At 45.0% G+C, this 17,766-nt stretch overlaps 1 pseudogene; it reads right to left on the bottom strand.

Moving 5' to 3' along the window:
- The window catches only part of LOC115126624 (voltage-dependent P/Q-type calcium channel subunit alpha-1A-like), a 340,470-nt pseudogene that overhangs the window by 26,854 nt on the left and 295,850 nt on the right, over positions 1–17,766 (bottom strand).

Here is a 17,766-nt window from a genome sequence, read left to right as displayed (position 1 = left end):
CCTCTGATCTCTCAATGAATAATGGGTGCAGGGCCTGACAGAGTTAATAGGTGAGCGTGAGAACAGAATTCAGCCGATCAAGGTAATCTAAGAAAATCAAGATGGCCACCACGGCAGCCATTCTTTTAAAGGTAAGATGGGCTGAGGTTTTAGGTTAGGCTGCCTTAGGCCTGAGGAGGGCTATACAATAAGTATTAGGGGTTGGGGAAAATACATCTCGTTATCAGAAAATAATTGAAAAGAGAGAGGGGGGTTGGTTGTGAGTGGCATTTTAGAGACCATTTTCAAAGCAAAAGAAGGGAGAAGTTGGAGGATGAGAAGAAGTTGGAGGATGAGAGAGAGAAAAGACATCAGAGATATAAACAACGAGTGATAAGAAAAAGAGGTTGAAAGTGATAGAATAAAAGAAGGATCTACCACCACACAAGCTGGTCGAGTCTGTAACACAGCATCCTGCCTGAAGAATACTGTCTGTCTGTCTCTACAGAACAGAGGAGAGTGGGGGTGAGAATTTAACACTACACATACAAGGGACATTATTCTGTGGGTCAGAGGTGAAGGTCAAGTGTGAGGGTTTTGACCTCTCATTGGGCCGGTAGGTAGTGATGGTGGGTGGGGATAGGGGACAGGTGAAGGGCAAGAAGGGGGGTCTGTGGGTTTTTAATGTCAAACTAAGGTCATCACCTAGAGATGACAGTTTACACAGGGAAAGGGGAGAGAGGTATTTTCAAAGACTGGACTGCTATGGTTACCCCCAGACACAGTAGATGGAGGTGGTGGGGGATGGAAGGTTAGAGGTCAAAGTCTGAAGGAGGAGTTATATTACAGGGGACACTTCAGGAGGGAGGCTGTTAGGACTGAGGGACAAAATGGAGGGAGGAGAAGAAGGGAGAGAAAAGAGAGGATAAAGCAGAGAGGTGGGGCAGGGAGAGGAGAGATGAGCTGAGCTGATAGGAATGAATGAACAGAGGACAGAAAAGCAGAGAGATGCAGATATGCAGAGAGAGAGAGATGGAGAGAGAGAGGCAGGGAGAAATATATGGAGAAATAGAAAGATAGAGAAATGGCAAAGTGAAGAATAGAAAGAGAGAGAGAGATGCGGAGAGAGGGATGCTAGAGATCGAGGTAGAGGTAAAGATTAGCAGAGATGCAGGTAGGGAGAGCAGCTGGGAGCATAAGGAGGGTTTGAGGGACAGTAAGTTCTGGCAGTAGAGAGATCTTCTGTGCCTACAGGCTGTTCTGCTGGCTGCCCCTGAGGCTCACAGCGATCTGCCTACGAAGGGACACGTGTGTGTCATAAGGGTGTCATAATGTGTCGTAAGGGTGTCATAATGTGTTGTAAGGTTTATAATAGGGGGTATGAGGTTATATTAGAGCAGTGGTCACTACCATCCCTGGTCTGAGAGAGAGGGTGTGTAGGACAGGTTTCTGTCCTTGATTCTGTTGGTCAGCTAATCAGCAAGACCTTGATTAGTTGAATCAGAGAACTGTTAGTTCTCCAGGACCAGGGTTGGTGACAACCAAATGAGTTGGGTATATGAGTGTGTGTTAGAATATCTGAAGGATTTCACAGGTATATAAGTGTATTTAACGGGCATGAGTGTGAGCCGGTGTGTGTGTGACTGTGTATGACAGTGTGTGAGAGAGGTAATGGTAGTGCCCGTGTGGTGGTGGGGGTGAAGGGGCAGGCATGCGAGTGGCGGGTTAGGAGGAGGGGAGGAGACAGCATGAAGAGGAGGGGACTGGAAACAGAGTAGAACTGCATTGACAGAAGAACGGGGACGGGTGGAACAGATTCACTTGCAGATTTTACTACAGGGCCGAAGAGATTCTACTACGAAAAAGAGGCTAGACGTTATTCTGTGGCAATGATAACAGTTAACTGGTTAGCAAACTACACAACCAACTAGATAGACAACAAACTATATTCAGCTCTCTGTCCTCTACCCAGAAAATACATCCTGATTTGTATATGTTGGACTACTGTACAAGTAAAGACAGAGACCTGCTCCTCTATGTGTGTGTGCATGTGTGTGTGTGTGTGTGCCTGTGTGTGTGTTTGCAGTAGCGCCATCCACAGGACGGAGAGACTCAGAGGACAGAAGTCGTACGGACCTTCCAAGCCCGGCTGCACACGCATACTGGTGTGTGTGTATGTATGTGTTTTTGTCTGTGCATGTGTGTTTAGCTGTGTGTATACACTATTTTGCCAGCTTGGCCAAACATTTATATATATTTTTGTATAAATAGATATCTTTAATATTTTTCCACTAGTATACATTAAAGAGGTCACTCTAATGTACACACCGGTTTAGAGTCAATATCAAAGTTTGAGACCCCCTGAAGTGTACTTTAGCCAAAGCTCCTATAGTTACCACAGCTGATTTGATGTATTCTATTCCACTATGCACTCTACTCAGATTCTTGTAAAGCTTTGACTGGCAAAAACAACGTGTGGGTGTTTGTGTTTGATAATACGTGTGTTTAAAGGTGTGTGTGTGTTTCCGTCAGTATACACGGTGCAAAAGAGCTGAGAAGTTCCCTCCATTCACCCCTTCCTGTGGATAAACCTGTCTGACCTTTGTCCCTTGACCCTAAACCCCCCGCCCCTACCCTCCATCCCTTCTCCCCATTCCCCACAACGACATCAGCACTCCTCTTCATCAAATAACAAAAGAGAAGAAGAAAATGGAGATAAAGCAAAATATCAGAAACAAAATGTGTAGAGAAGAAGAATACACCAACACTACGGATACACAGTAAAGCGGAGGAAGAGGCACTAAGCCCCCTGGTTCTAGGGGGTCCTGACCTTGTAGGCCACCCGCGCCGGGCACCTGTTCCCCAGGCCTAGCGGAGGGCTCATATGCCTGAGCATGTCATACATATCCCTGCAACTGATCCTGCCACTGCATGTCAGCGCAGCACAGCCACCGCCCCCCACAGCCACAGCCAGAACAGCCACAGCCAACCACAGCCAACCAGAGAGAGAGCAGAGAGAATAAGAGAAGAGAGTAGGGGTGGGAGAAGGGTAGAGAGAGAAGGAGAAGAGGGAGGGAGAGAGAGCAAGAGAGAGCGAGGGAGAGAGAGGGGGGGGGAAAGAGATAGTGAGGGAAGAGAGAGAAAAGAGGGGGACACAGATAGAAAGAGAGATAGAGAATGAGAGTGAAAGAGAGACCAAAGCAAAGAGTAGAGAGGAGAAAAAAGAAACAAAAACAAAGTTATTTGGCTGGTTTGAGAGCGAGAGACGCAGTGAGGCTGTCTAGAACTGGTCTGAGCGGGCGGGTGAGGGGGGGTAGAACTGGTCTGAGCGGGCGGGGGTGTATATCTTGCAGAAGATAAGAGGGGGGTATAGGGAGGAGGAAGAGCGGAGTTGAGTAGAGTTGGAGACTTTTAGTAGAAGTAAAATATAGTTCTATGCAAGTGGGAAGGGAGAGATTGCATAGAAGAGCAGAGGACTTCAGAGGCAAGCACCGAGCTCCACTGCTGGGACTGGGCAATACCATGATGAGGGTGGGGTGTCAATGCAGTTTCTGTCCTCCCCCCCAAGAACAATGCAACGCTACAGATCCCACAGTGTGTCTAGCACCGCAACTAGCCGTGGTTCAACAGCAAGCAAAACAACACAAAGAAAATTTATTTTTTTCCTTCACAATCAAACTCTTAAAAGTTTTTAATTTATTTTTCATTTCAGTGGTGCACAACGTCATGCTCGTCTGGGTGTCTGCATTGTCCTACACATTCTCCTTTCAGATCAGAATGCAAGTAGAAATGGGCAAAATAAAGAAGAAGAGAGAAAGTATAACAAAAATGAAATCCAATCAGATCAGATAAGCGACACTCATTCCATTCTTGGATGCTGTAGCAGGTGTGGTTGAGGATTTGTAGTGGAAGTCAAACCTTGCAGGCCACTCTATGGGGGCATTTCTTTCCTAAGCCAAGAGGCGGGTCGATAACTCGCAATAAACTGTACATATCCTTATAATGAATGCGACCGCTGCAAAAAGAACAGGAGGAGTTAGAACAAACGTAGAGGACAGATACGACAAGAGAGAACAATGGGAAGAAAGAAGAGCACAAGATTGACAAGAAACAAGATATCATAACAGCAAAATTACTGTACGGTGTACACACACCACACACACATACTACACACCACACACACACACACACACACACACACACACACACATTGTTGTTGCCCGTCACCCATTTGAGCTGTAGTGCTTTTCTTCTGCAATGACACTGCAGTCTTTCCCTGTTCCTACCATTGTCTCAGCCTATCCCTTCTCTATTTAACCACTTCCTGTCTATTATCGTTCCTGTTGTCCTAATACAACCCATCCCCTGTCTCTCTCTCTCAATTCCTCTTCCTAATGTCTCTCTCAATTCCTCTTCCTAATGCAACCCATCCCCCTCTTCTTCTAATACAACCCATCCCCCTAATGCACCCATCCCCGTCTCTCTCAATTCCTCTTCCTAATGCAACCCATTCCCGTTTCTCTCAAATCCTCTTCTTAATGCAACCCATCCCCGGTCTCTCTCAATTCCTCTTCCTAATGCAACCCATCCCCCGTCTCTCTCTCTCAATTCCTCTTCCTAATAGAACCCATCCCCGTCTCTCTCAATTCCTCTTCCTAATAGAACCCATCCCCGTCTCTCTCAATTCCTCTTCCTAATACAACCCATCCCCGTCTCTCTCAATTCCTCTTCCTAATAGAACCCATCCCCGTCTCTCTCTCAATTCCCCATCTTCCTAATAGAACCCATCCCCGTCTCTCTCAATTCTCTTCCTAATAGAACTCTTCCTAATAATAGAACCCATCCCCGTCTCTCAATTCCTCTTCCTAATACAACCCATCCCCCTCTCTCAATTCCTCTCTCCTAATACAACCCATCAATTCCTCTTCCTAATAGAACCCATCCCCCGTCTCTCTCAATTCCTCTTCCTAATAGAACCCATCCCCCGTCTCTCTCTCAATTCCTCTTCCTAATAGAACCCATCCCCCGTCTCTCTCTCAATTCCTCTTCCTAATAGAACCCATCCCCGTCTCTCTCTCAATTCCTCTTCCTAATAGAACCCATCCCCCGTCTCTCTCTCTCAATTCCTCTTCCTAATAGAACCCATCCCCGTCTCTCTCAAGCTCTTCAATTCCTCTTCCCTAATACAACCCATCCCCCCGTCTCTCTCTCTCAATTCCTCTTCCTAATAGAACCCATCCCCCCGTCTCTCTCAACCCATTCCTCTTCCTAATAGAACCCATCCCCCTCTCAATTCCTCTTCCTAATAGAACCCATCTCTCTCTCAATTCCTCTTCCTAATAGAACCCATCCCCCGTCTCTCTCTCAATTCCTCTTCCCAATAGAACCCATCCATATGTCTATCTCTCAATTCCTCTTCCTAATAGAACCCATCCATATGTCTCTCTCTCAATTCCTCTTCCTAATAGAACCCATCCCCATCTCTCTCTCATTCCCCTCATTCATTCCCTTCCCCCTCTCTGCCAGCAGTGGTGTGTGCCAGTAATTGGTTGTGTGTGGAGTATAATTAAGGAATAGATCATTAACTAGAAATGCATGTGAATGCTAAATGGCCTAATGTGTAATAGCCACTTGTCATACAGAGGCCTATCTCCCCATATATTTTCTGTTCCCCCCTCCCTCCTTCCCTCCCTCCCTTGCTTCTCTCCAGAAAATCCTCCTTGTTTTCTTCCATGCCTGTCTTTATCTCAATTTGCCATGTTACCAAGACCTTTTAATTCTGATTGTTTTGATATTCCTACCCATCTCAGTCGTTCTCATTCTCTCTCTCAATTTCCCCTCCCCCACTACTGTGTCTCTACCTCCTTCCCTCAATCTCTCTCCCTCCTCTTCTTCTCTTCTTCTCTCCCTCTACATTGCAGACTACAGGACAGCAGAAGGATAACAGGCACTGGAATACAGATACTAGGAAACTTAGCGTGTTTCAGGTTCCACGGGGGTTGAATATACAGTACAGTAAAGGGGAGGTTTGTTGCCACAGTAAGTTTAGGCAGTATGCAGATTCCAGAGGGGGTGGAGGTGGGGTGGGGTCTGAACCACACACAGATAGGGAGAGGGCACAGGGAGGGAGGGATAACTGGATCACTGAGAAGGTTACTGCTCAGATCCATGATCCCACCTACAGCTGCTGTCTTGTGTGGGTTCTTTAGACTGATTTGGGATCAGTTCAACTACAGGAGACTTGGCCTTTATATCCTTTATGACTCTTGTCCTTTATAACTGTGGAGTAATTTACTTCATGGTTACTGTACAGCTCCCAGACTCCCACTCTTTTCATCTGATGTTCCCAAAGACTGAACTTAGATCAGTTTTACCACAGGCTAATGAGATCTAGTGCCAGGGTTGATCTAGTGCCAGGGTTGTGTGTGTGTGTGTGTGTGTGTGTGTGTGTGTGTGTGTGTGTGTGTGTGTGTGTGTGTGTGTGTGTGTGTGTGTGTGTGTGTGTGTGTGTGTTCTATGTGATGTGTTCATGTGTGTCACTCACCAAGCTGCTTGGTCATATTCAGCCCATATCCTGACATACTCGTCTAGATGATGTGGGCCGAGGATGGAGGAGTCTCTGGTCAGGTACTCAAAGTTGTCCATGATGACAGCCACGAACAGATTCAGCATCTAAAAACACAAACAGCCACATTATTACACAGTATTATGTCAGCCAAGCAAGTGTGCACTTATAACAGACTAGGGTTGCAAAATAAATTCCCTGGTTTTCGGGAAATCCTGCACTGTAAACCTCAAGGCATTTTTAACTCAAATACTTCTAATAAGTTATACTCTAAATCAATAAAGTCATTATTACTTAACATGTTTATGTGGTACTGACTCAAAAGTAAATGTAAATGAAAATGAAAAATATATTTTCCCTAGCATGCTCTACTGCAGTTAGATTTTTTGGAATTGTTTTTAATGTCTGTGTTTTTGCATGTACATTGAGTGATTGATTGATTAAATGTTATGCTACAATGTATGTTTCTAATCCAATCACTTCATTTTTGCACTTGTTACTGAAATGGTTGTTCCAGTTTAAATGGCTTAGTTCGTTTCCTCCCACTGTTCTTAACCCTGGCAGTCAATATGAATGCAGGTTGTGGGTGAATACACATTTCAACTGTTGGATAGTCTAACGCTGACTAAATCCCAATAGGAATTTGCAAGCCAGCATAATGTGATTTACAGTTAGGGTTGCAAAATTCTGGTAAATTTCCCAGGATTACTGGAAACCTTTTGGGGAATGTTTGTGGAATTTTGCAAACCTATTTGCATGACTGATGTGGCCTGTAAACGAAGAGTTTCAGGCCACTGTATAAGGCCTTATGATACATGTAATGGTCCAATAATAGTGATAGATTTTGCCTAGGAACTCTCTTGGTGAAGACCAAGGGCTAGAAAATTAACCAATTCAACAACCATGTCTCTGTCATTAACAAATAGAGTCATGGGTGGTAACTCTACAATTCAATCGAAAAGGCAAGGCACACTGGGAAATTATTGGAGGCATGGCTTAGTGGGAGCGTTACATTTAAGAATACCTTACAAAAAAAATATATTTTGTATTACACATATGAAGGTAGTACTACTAACTTCAGCTATTTAAGTTTATTTTTTAGTTAATCGGTTTCCTCAAAATGTTTGAGTAGCCAGAACCTATCTGGTTTTGCAGTGTGGTTGGACTATTCTGGAGTTCCTGCTTATTCCCTCCTGATTACGGGAATCCTCCAACTAAGATTTAGGGAATTTTGCAATCCTATAACCGACACTAAGGGGGAAAATATGACTAAAAGGGGAATAGAGAAAGACAGACAGCTAGAGCTTCTCACCAGGAAGGAGCAGAAGAAGATGAAGGACACAAAGTAGAGGTAGGCAAACTGGCTGCCACACTCTGGTTCAGTGTTCCCTGCCAGAGGATCACAGAGCTTCCCTCCAAGACACGACAGCATGATGTCATGCCACGCCTCGCCCGTGGCACTCCTATACAAATACACACACGTTGGAGACACACATATGCATGTACTGTACACACAGGCACGCACAAATGTAAACACACACACACACACACCTGAAGAGCAGCATGAGAGCTTGGAAGAAAGTCCTGAAGTTGTTGTGTTCGTTGATGGCGCTCCCCTCTTCCTCCTCCATCCCTATGTTCCCAAACAGCTGACAAAACAACAAAGTGTCAGCATCCTAGGTAATATGGGAGAATGCACAACCTCATACACGTTCCTATGGCAGGCAAGTGTCAGCATCCTAGGTAATATGGGAGAATGCACAACCTCATACACGCAGCATCCTATGGGAGAATGCAGGCAAGTGTCAGCATCCTAGGTAATATGGGAGAATGCACAACCTCACACACGTTCCTATGGCAGGCAAGTGTCAGCATCCTAGGTAATATGGGAGAATGCACAACCTCACACACGTTCCTATGGCAGGCAAGTGTCAGCATCCTAGGTAATATGGGAGAATGCACAACCTCACACACGTTCCTATGGCAGGCAAGTGTCAGCATCCTAGGTAATATGGGAGAATGCACAACCTCACACACGTTTCTATGGCAGGCAAGTGTCAGCATCCTAGGTAATATGGGAGAATGCACAACCTCATACACGTTCCTATGGCAGGCAGGCAGTGTCACTTTCCCTGGGTGCTTTTTATAAAGTTCATGTTGATCTGTAAAAATGCCCATTCATTTTGACTTGTTTTTCTCTTCATGTCTCTACTCACCTGCATCCCGATGATGGCATAGATGAAGAACAGCATGCCGATAAGCAGGCACACGTACGGCAGCGCCCTAAACAGACATAAAGAGCTGGGTACTATTCAGTGTGTGTGTGTGTGTGTGTGTGTGTGTGTGTGTGTGTGTGTGTGTGTGTGTGTGTGTGTGTGTGTATTCTGTCATAGGTCCCCACAATGCTGCTAAGTGGGTTTTGTGCAGAGGTGGGACTAAGTCACTATTATTCGAGTCATGAGCAAGTCTCAAGTCCCAAGTTCCATATCTTCAGTCGAGTCCCAGAAAGAACAGGTCGAGTCTCGGGTCCAGTCCATGTCGTGCATTCTAAGGGAATGTCGAGTCAAGTCACAAGTCAAGTAAACAAATCTCTACATGCAATGACTTGTTCCAACTACAAATCCTGGCCTTGAACTATAAGGTTCTATCTTACATGTCAGAAATGAGTTAGCCACGTATAATAGATCTTGAGATGATTCTTCATATGTCTGTAAAGTTATATTTTTGAAAAAGTACATTAAGTGAAAACATGTCAACTATACAATTCTGTGAGGTCACATCGTTGTTCAGTGATGACAGTTATTTGTCTAATGATCATAATGTATGTCTTAATGTATTTGATGTGTTCTGACTATTTTGGTAATATACTAATTCTATCATTTATGTATTCAAATAGCTATAGTCGTAAGAACTGAATATGTCTAATTTAGAAGTGTCAAATAGAACCATATGGCTGAACATACATTAACATTTCAGAACCATAAGCTTATCTTCTAATGCACGCCCCTAAAAAGATCTCACTAGAAAACACTTCTGATGGAGCGATGTATGAGAGTCGGGAAGCAAGTTCAGGGAGTGAATACATTTAATTAATAAATGAACAAAGCAAGAAACAAAACAGTGCACCGACATGAACCGGGAACAGAAACAATGACGACTGGGGAAGGAACCAAAGGGAGTGACATAAAGAGCAGGTAGTCAAGGAGGTGATGGAGTCCAGGTGAGTGTCATTATGCGCCTAACGCTCAAGAGCAGCCTGGCGACCTAGAGGCCGGCGAGGGAGCACGTGACAGTACCCCCTCCTCGACGTGCGGCTCCAGCCGCAGGATGTCGACCAAGATAACGATCCCGGGGATCGTCACCTCTGCCAAGGCTCGGGAACCTATCAATCCGGCTGAGGCGTGGGAGCATGACGACCTAGAGTGCCGGAGAGAGAGCATACGTGACAGTACCTCCTCCCCGGTGCGTTCGGCTCCAGCCGCAGGACGCCAACCACAGGGACAATCCCGGGGATCCAGAGCGGGACAGGTTGCCTCCGCTGAGGAGCAGAAACCTGACAAACCGGCTGAGGAGTGAACCTGATGAGCCGGCTGAGATCTCCCAGGTTGCCTCGGCCGAGGCACTGGAACCTGTTCACCCCGCTTCGGCATGGGAGCCTATCAAACCTGCTGAGGCATGGACGCCTATCAAACCCGCTGAGGCATGGGAGCCTATCAAACCCGCTGAGGCATGGGAGCCTATCAAACCTGCTGAGGCATGGAAGCCATCAAACCCGCTGAGGCATGGGAGCCTATCAAACCTGCTGAGGCATGGAAGCCTATCAAACCCGCTGAGGCATGGGAGCCTATCAAACCCGCTGAGACATGAGAGCCTATCAAACCCGCTGAGGCATGGACGCCTACAAACTGGCTGAGGCATGGAAGCCTATCAAACCCGCTGAGGCATGGAAGCCTATCAAACCCGCTGAGACATGGGAGCCTATCAAACCCGCTGAGGCATGGACGCCTACAAACCGGCTGAGGCATGGAAGCCTACAAACTGGCTGAGGCATGGAAGCCTACAAACTGGCTGAGGCATGGAAGCCTACAAACCTGCTGAGGCATGGAAGCCTACAAACCGGCTGAGGCATGGGAGCCTACAAACTGGCTGAGGCATGGGAGCCTACAAACCGGCTGAGGCATGGGAGCCTACAAACTGGCTGAGTCATGGGAGCCTACAAACTGGCTGAGGCATGGGAGCCTATCAAACCCGCTGAGGCATGGGAGCCTACAAACTGGCTGAGGCATGGGAGCCTACAAACTGGCTGAGGCATGGGGAGCCTACAACCGGCTGAGGCATGGGAGCCTACAAACTGGCTGAGGCATGGGAGCCTACAAACCGGCTGAGGCATGGAGCCTACAAACCGGCTGAGGCATGGGAGCCTACAAACTGGCTGAGGCAGCCTACAAACCGGCTGAGGCATGGGAGCCTACAAACTGGCTGAGGCATGGAGCCTACAAACTGGCTGAGGCATGGAGCCTATCAAACCCGCTGAGGCATGGGAGCCTACAAACCGGCTGAGGCCTCCCAGGTAGCTCCGCCCAACACCAGGACTCGACATCACCACCAACACAAAAATAAACACAAAAAAACACTCCCTGATGCTTCCCTGACGAGTCGTCATTCTGTAACGATGTACGCTGAGTCGGAAGAAAGTTCAGGGAGTGATTTTTTTATAAATAAATTTAAAAACAAGAAACACAAACAGCGCACCGACACGAAACAGGAACAATGACGACTCGGGAAGAGACCAAAGGGGGAGTGACTTATATAGAGCAGGTAATCAAGGAGGTGATGGAGTCCAGGTGAGTGTCATTATGCGCCTAATGCTGGTGACTGGTGTGCGCCCTAACGAGCAGCCTGGTGACCTAGAGGCCGGAGAGAGGGAGCTCAAGTGACATCTGAGATCTGGGATGTAAAAACTGATGCTCAATATCTCAGAACTTTGCTTAGTGCAGATAGAGCCTTATACTCCCAATGTCACAAAATCGTTGTCTATTTATTGTGGCTACCAGACATCCTTTTCTTTATTTCGTCTACAACATTTTGATTAAGTAATAATTGATTTTAACAACAAATTCCAAATCCAAGCTTCATTTTTATTTATTCAATTTCAAGCAATTTTGACATACCAAAATACCAGTAAACCTATGCTAGTAATTGTTGCTTGATGCCCCATTGCTGGTGAGCATGCAAAGTAGCATTCTTGTTCATCACTATTTTTGGAGCTGCATATTGATATGTCAATCCTCTCTCCCTACAAGTTGATGTGTGCACTGCACCCGATTATATAGCTGTACAGTAGATGATATAGCTGTACTACAGATTATATAGCTAGCTGTACTACAGATGATATAGCTGTACTACAGATGATATAGCTGTACTACAGATTATATAGCTAGCTGTACTACAGATGATATAGCTGTACTACAGATGATATAGTTGTACAGCAGATTATATATTGAGAGCTAGCTGTACTACAGACAGTATGATATAGCTGTACTACAGATGATATAGCTGTACTACAGATGATATAGCTGTACTACAGATGATATAGCTGTACAGCAGATTATATAGCTAGCTGTACTACAGATGATATAGCTGTACAACATATTATATAGCTGTACAACAGATGATATAGCTGTACAGTAGATGATATAGCTGTACAGCAGATACAGCAGATGATATAGCTAGCTAGCTGTACTACAGATGATATAGCTGTACAGCAGATGATATAGCTGTACAGCAGATGATATAGCTGTACTACAGATGATATAGCTGTACTACAGATGATATAGCTGTACAGATATAGCTGTAGATTATAGATGATATAGTTGTACAGCTGTACTACAGATGATATAGCTGTACAACAGATGATATAGCTGTACAACAGATGATATAGCTGTACAGCAGATGATATAGCTGTACAGCAGATGATATAGCTAGCTGTACTACAGATGATATAGCTGTACAGCAGATGATATAGCTGTACTACAGATGATATAGCTGTACTACAGATGATATAGCTGTACAGCAGATTATATAGCTAGATGATATAGCTGTACAGCAGATTATATAGCTAGCTGTACTACAGATGATATAGCTGTACAACAGATTATATAGCTGTACAACAGATGATATAGCTGTACAGCAGATGATATAGCTGTACAGCAGATGATATAGCTAGCTGTACTACAGATGATATAGCTGTACAGCAAGCCGGCAATCCTTTCGCTAGCTCATCAAACCATTCAGTGACCAGTTCTCTTTTTGACCCGCGACTCCAAAAAAGGAGTGGTTCAAAGCTTGCGACCCCCCATGTACACACATGCACACGCTCACAGGTGATTCATTTTCAAAACGCAAGATACAGAAATAAACTGAGTTTTACACTTTCATTTTGAGCTGAAAGTCATTCATGTTTACAGTCAATATCGACGAGGGATATCAGGTCACTGGAGTCTGGAGTCCAGAGCAGGCAGGATCATACGGTCTACATGTATGCAGAGAGGCTTGCAGGATCGGATGGAGAGCATGATCATGTAGCCTTTTTCTTCCTCACAAATATCCTAATTAATTTGTCAGAATATATTACATCTTCATCCCATAAGTATTGAAGTGCGATGTTACATCTATCTCTAGACATATACAGTTGAAGTCGGAAGTTTAAATAGATTTAGGTTGGAGTCATTAAAACTTGTTTTTCAACGACTCCACAAATTTCTTGTTAACAAACTGTAGTTTTGGCAAGTCAGTTAGAGATCTACTTGTGTGCATGACACAGACTTTTTCCAGCAATTGTTTACAAACAGATTATTTCCTTATAATTCACTGTATCACAATTCCAGTGGGTCAGAAGTTTACATACATTAAGTTGACTGTGCCTTTAAACAGCTTGTAAAATTTCAGAAAATGATTTATTGGCTTTAGAAACTTCTGATAGGCTAATTTACATAATTTGAGTCAATTGGATATGTACCTGTGGATTTATTTCAAGGCCTACCTTCAAACTCAGTGCCTCTTTTCTTGACATCATGGGAAAATCAAAAGAAATCAGCCAAGACCTCAGAAGAAAAATGTAGACCTACACAAGTCTGGTTCATCCTTGGGAGCAATTTCAAACGCCTGACGGTACCACATTCATCTGTACGCAAGTATAAACACCATGGTGTCATGTTCTGACCTTTATTTCTTTGTTTTGTCTTTTATTTAGTATGGTCAGGGCGTGAGTTGGGGTGGGCAGTCTATGTGTGTTTTTCTATGTTGTGGGTTTGAGTTCAGCCTAGTATGGATCTCAATCAGAGGCAGGTGTCATTAGTTGTCTCTGATTGAGAATCATACTTAGGTAGCCTGGGTTTCATTTTTTGAGTTGTGGGTGTTTGTTTTCCGTGTGTGTGTTTGTTGCCACACGGTACTGTTTCGTTTCTGCTTCATTTCACGTTTATTGTTTTGTAGTGTTCAGTTTATGTCTTTAAAAAACGTTATGGACACTTACCACGCTGCACATTGGTCCTCCGATCCTTCTCGCTTCTCCTCCTCAGAGGAGGAATGCCGTTACAGAAACACCCACCAACAAAGGACCAAGCAGCGTGGTAAGGACAGCAGCAGCAGCGGGAAAGAACACAGGACTCCTGGACATGGGAGGAGATTCTGGACGGCAAAGGACCCTGGGCACAGCCAGGGGAATATCGCGCCTCAAAGCAGACCTGGAGGCAGCGAAGGCAGAGAGGCGCTGGTGAGGAGGCAGCACGGCGCGCGGCTGGAAGCCCGAGAGGCAGCCCCAAAAATGTCTTGGGGTGTACATTATCGGCCGGGCTAGAGTGGGCATCGAGCCAGGTGCCATGAAGCCGGCTCTGCGCATCTGGTCTCCAGTGCGTCTCCTCGGGGGCGTACATGGCACCAGCCTTACGCATGGTGTCCCCCGGGTTCGCCAGCACAGCCCATTGCGGGCTATTCCACCTCGCCGCACTGGCCGGGCTACGGGGAGTATTCAACCAGGTAAGGTTGGGCAGGCGATGCCAGAATCGCCCTTCACTCCGGAGCTGCCGGAGTCTCCCGCCCACTCCGGGACCTAAGAAATCTCCCGTCCATTCGGGACCATTTCTAGGTCCCCAGTCCGAGGTCGGCGGCGAGGGTCGCCGTGTTTAAGAGGCCACGGAGGCGGACAATGAAGCGGAGAAAAACTGTGGTTAAGTGGGGTCCACGTCCCACGCCAGAGCTGCCACCGCGGACAGACGCCCACCCAGACCTCCCCTATAGGTTCAGGTTTTGCGGGCGAGTCCGCACCTTTGGGGGAGTACTGTCACGTTTGTCTTTATTTAGTATGGTCAGGCGTGAGTTGGGGTGGGCAGTCTATGTGTGTTTTTCATAAGAGGAGGAGGAATGCCGTTACACATGGGACCATGCAGCTGTCATACCGCTCAGGAAGGAGACGCATTCTGTCTCCTAGAGATTAACCTACTTTTGGTGCAAAAGTGCAAATCAATCCCAGAACAACAGCAAAGGACCTTGTGAAGATGATGGAGGAAACAGGTACAAAAGTATCTGTATCCACAGTAAAACGAGTCCTATATCAACATAACCCAGCAAGGAAGAAGTCACTCCTCTAAAAACCGCCATAAAAACGCCAGACTACTGTTTGCAACTGCACAAGGGGACAAAGATAGTACTTTTGGAGAAAGGTCCTCTGGTCTGATGAAACAAAAATAGAACTGTTTGGCCATAATGACCATCGTTATGTTTGGAGGAAAAGGGGAGGCTTGCAAGCCATCCCAACCTTAAAGCGGGGTGGCAGCATCATATTTTGAGGGTGCTTTGCTACAAAAGGGACTGTGCACTTCACAAAATAGATGGCATCATGCGGTAGGAAAATTATGTGGCTATATTGCAGCAACATCTCAAGACATCAGTCAGAAGTTATAGTTTGGTTGCAAATGGGTCTTCCAAATTACAATGACCCCAAGCATACTTCCAAAGTTGTGGCAAAATGGCTTAAGGACAACAAAGTCAAGGTACCAAATACCAATTGAGTGGTATGTAAACCGACTGGGAATGTGATGAAAGAAATAAAACTGAAATAAATCATTCTCTCTGACATTTCACATTCTTAAAATAAAGTGTGATCCTAACTGATCTAAGACAGGGAATTTTACTAGATTAAATAGGAATTGTGAAAAAACTAAGTTTAAAATGTATTTGGATAAGGTGTATGTAAACGTCCGACTTCAACTGTATAATCCACTAAACTTGGCCTATCTGAAATATGAAAAAATTATCAATTAAATTATTGGCCTTTTTTGTTCTGGCAAAGATGAGCCTGTACCCTGATGAAGACAGCTTGTTGTCGAAAACGTTGGACATAAAAAATAAAATAATAATTTTAGCATCTGACCTTCTAGGGCTAGCGGCTCTCCTTCATTTTTCAAAGATGAACCTGTAGCAGATTGATCAATGTAGGTAGACTACTCTGTTTTTGCCAGGGCAAACCGAGAAATTAAGTTATTTCTTTCTGGTCACAGTTTTTCTTCTGGTCACACACTCACGACCCCAAAAACCTTCTCAGTGTGCTACTATAGCTCACAACCTGTGTTGATTGACGGTTTGCTGGTCCAATCAGAGGGACGAGGCATTTCACTAGCAAATCTTTTTGTTGTTGTTTGCAAGTGTGATACTGAATGAGTGACACAAAACAAGTGACCAAACGTTACAAAATCTGGCCAGATAAGTCATCAGTCTCAAGTCTAACTCGGAGTCCCAAGTCTGAGGCTCCAAGTCGAAGTCAAGTCTCAAGTTGTTTTATTTTCTATGAAGTTGACTCTCAAGTCATCAAATCTGTGACTTAAAACCTGACTCGAATTCATGTCATGTGACTTGAGTCCACACCTCTGGTTTTGTGTGTATTCTGTCATAGGTCTCACAATGCTACTACTAGGGTTTGTGTGGGTATATTCTCATAGGTCCCCATATCTGTGTGTGTGTGTGTGTGTGTGTGTGTGTGTGTGTGTGTGGCATTACCTTTGAAGGATTGAACAAAGGTCCAGAGCAGGATGCGGATGGTTTCTCCCTGCCGGAGCAGTTTGATGAGCCTGGCAGCCCTGAACAGTCTCAGGAAACTCAAGTTGATGAAGTTATTCTACAACCCCACAATATGACCAGACACAAGAGTGTGAGAGAGAGAAATAGAGATAGAAAGAGAGACATGGAGGGGTGAGGGAAAGAAGGAAGGAGAGATGGGAAAAAGGGGGAAGAGAGGATGGAAAGATAGAGGCAGGGACAAATAGAGGAGGAAGTGTGGAGAAAAGGAGGTAGAGAGGAGAAGCTTATCACTTGCCATGCAATGTTAGATAACTATTTCTGTCCTAAAACAAAACCAAACCATAAAAGCAGGGGAAAAGTTCAAAAACAAACTGAGGAGGATTCAAAATCAACAGAAAAGCAACCAAACAGAACTGGAATCAAATGCAAACCAAACCAAAAAAGTCAAGGCTTGTAGCAGGCTCGGGCATATCCAAGGAGTTAGAAGAAGGGAATCAATACAGGGAAAGGAAAATCATATATTCAAACCTAACCATGTCACCCAATTGGGCAGTAAGTAGTAGCAGTAGGTAGAAAGTAGTAGTAGTAGTACTAGTTTGTAGTAGCAGTAGTTGGTTGTAGTGGTAGTAGTAGTAGTAGCTTGAAGTAGTAGTAATAGTTGGTAGTACTGGTAGTAGTAGTAGTTTGTACTAATAGTAGTAGTAGTAGTTGGTAGTAGTGGTAGTAGTAGTAGTAGTAGTTTGTAGTAGTAGTAGTAGTAGTTGGTAGTAGTGGTAGTAGTAGTCAAAGTAGTTTGTAGTAGCTGGTGGTAGTGGTAGTAGTAATAGTAGTAGTTTGTAGTAGTAGTAGTAGTAGTAGGTCCCCTACAATGCTCAGATATAATGGTGCAGGAGGGGATGGCTCCTAACCAACTGGGCTATTTTGTTTGTTTTTTCGCATTGTTTGTAACTCATTTTGTACATAATTTGCTGCTACCGTCTCTTATGACCGAAAAAGAGTCTGGACAGAACAGCGATTACTCACCTAGAACTGGAGAAAGATTTTTTTTTCTGCTTTCTGTCAAGACAAGGCCCAAATCCCCGTAATCAGTGTGAAGAAAAGACGGAGAAAAAAGGGGAGGAGGGCAGGGTGCCTTAAGAATTTGCCAA

The sequence above is a fragment of the Oncorhynchus nerka genome, linkage group LG26, assembly GCF_034236695.1.
Source record: "Oncorhynchus nerka isolate Pitt River linkage group LG26, Oner_Uvic_2.0, whole genome shotgun sequence".
In the NCBI taxonomy this organism is placed as follows: Eukaryota; Metazoa; Chordata; class Actinopteri; order Salmoniformes; family Salmonidae; genus Oncorhynchus; species Oncorhynchus nerka.
This window is presented reverse-complemented; position numbering and strand designations above follow the sequence as displayed.